The following is a 2,281-nucleotide window of genomic DNA, read 5'->3' on the forward strand; positions in this document are numbered from 1 at the left end:
AAGAGCGCCACTCTAATCTTCTTGAGTCAACATCTTCCACCCTTCAAGACGCTGGTGGTCAGAACAACAACCTCGGCGCACTACACTTGACGAGGAGGAGGCAGTCAGAGGAGAACGCACTGCAAAAATAAAATATAAGCTGACTGGAAAATAAAATGCAGTTCTTGATTTAACGCAGAAAATACGAATTGCGCGAGTTCTAATGGGCCAGCACGGCGCTATTAGTCCTAATAACGCCCAGTCCCACGGAATTTACACCCGAGACCCATTTGACCCCAACCATTAAGTCACATACAAGACGTTAAGATATCACGTATTATAACTAGGATCCAGAAGAAGGGGTAACAATGGTTGTGCAGGAGTGTCAACAGGTGGCAGCACGAGAGAGAGAGAGAGAGAGAGAGAGAGAGAGAGAGAGAGAGAGAGAGAGAGAGAGAGAGAGAGTCCTGGAGGATCTTTTCATACATGGGCTAACAACACCACTAAAGTTTCCCCAGGTTGGTCACCTTCTCGAAATCTATATGACGTTGTTTTACTGGAGGGCGGCTGTTCTCACAAAGCAGCTTATGCTATCGACATAAAGGAAGTGGGGAGAGGGAGGATGAAAGAGGGGAGAGAGGAAACAAAATTATACAATATTCAAGGGGAATTTCCTACCCTGATTTTTTTTTCTTTTTAGTTCGGAGTCTGCATACTGATAGAGTCCTTCGTGTGTACTGATGACCAGAGTCTGTGTACTGATGGGGCCAGAGCCCTCAGGTACTGATGACCAGAGTCCTCTGTGTACTGATGGGGCCAGAGTCTGTGTAATGATGGGGCCACAGTCCTGTGTGGGTACTGAGGCCAGAGTTCTTCGTGTGTACTGATGGGGCAGAGTCTGTGTGTACTCGATGGGGCAGAGCCTTCGTGTACCAGATGGGGCCAGAGTCTCTGTACTGATGGGGCCAGAGTTCTTTGTGTGTACTAATGACCAGAGTCCTGTGTGTACTGATGGGGCCAGAGTCTCTTGTAAGCTATGGATGGGGCCAGAGTCTTCGTGTTTACTGATGGGGCCAGAGCCTGTGTGTACTGACAGAGTCTCCGTGTGTACTGATGGGGCCAGAGTCCTCTTCAGACACGAGGATGAGGAAATGATAATACGAGGCCTAAAGAGATAGGGCTTTTAATTCACCTATCTTATATGATCGGTAAGGGAAGGGAGAGAGAGAGGGAGATGAGGAGAGGGGTCAGGATCGTGGGGAGGGACAAGAGAGGGAGATGGGAGGGGAAAGAGATGGAGAGGGCGAAGGTAGGATTTTGTGGGAGGACGGGAGAGGGGAAGGGGAGAAAAGGGATACAGGATTTTGTGGGGAGGTAAGGGGGAGAGGGGGAAGGGGGAGAAAAGGTGATACAGGGATTTTGGAAGGAAGAAGGGAGAGGGTAAGGTGCATGGATATAGATTGAGAGGAGGAGAAGAGAGGAGGTGGTGGAAAGAGAGGAGGTAGAAGAAGAAGAAAGGAGGGAGAAAGAAGGAGAGAGAAGAATGATGAGGAAGAAGAGAGGAGGGAGAAGAAACAGGAGGAGAGGGGAGAAGGAGGAGGAGAGGAGGGAAAAGGAGAGAAGACGCTCAAGAGTAGTGGATAAAAACACAAGAGAGAGAGAGAGAGAGAGAGAAATGGAAGGGGAAAGAATGAAGATAAGAGAGAAATATAAGAAAACAATGAAACATGATAAAAGGGAGGAGGAGGAGAATTAAAAAGGAGACGAAAGATGTGTAGAGGAGGATGGAGAGAGAGGGAAGGTGGTGGAGAGAAATGGGGAGGGAAGATGGTGAGGGACGATGATGGAGCAAAGATGGTGGGAGGGAAGTTGGTGGAGGAAGACAATGGTGGAGGGAAGAAGATGGTGGAGGAAGAAGATGGTGGAGGGAAGATGATGATGGAGGGAAGAAGATGGTGAGGGAAGAAGATGGTGGGGAAGAAGATGGTGGAGGGAAGGTGGATGGTGGAGGGAAGAAGATGGTGGAGGATGGTGGAGGAAAGAAGATGGTGGAGGAAAGAAGATGGTGGAGGGAAGATGCGGAAGGAAGAAGATGATGGAGGGAAGATGATGAAGGGAAGATGATGGAGGGAAGAAGATGATGGAGGAAGAAGATGATGGAGGGAAGAAGATGATGAGGGAAGAAGATGAAGGGAAGATGATGGAGGAAGAAGATGATGGAGAGGGAAGAAGATGATGGAGGAAGAAGATGATGGAGGGGAAGATGATGATGAGGGAAGAAGTTGGTGGAGGGAAGATGATG

This window comes from Homarus americanus, unplaced genomic scaffold (assembly GCF_018991925.1).
Source record: "Homarus americanus isolate GMGI-L3 unplaced genomic scaffold, GMGI_Hamer_2.0 scaffold54315, whole genome shotgun sequence".
Taxonomy (NCBI): Eukaryota; Metazoa; Arthropoda; class Malacostraca; order Decapoda; family Nephropidae; genus Homarus; species Homarus americanus.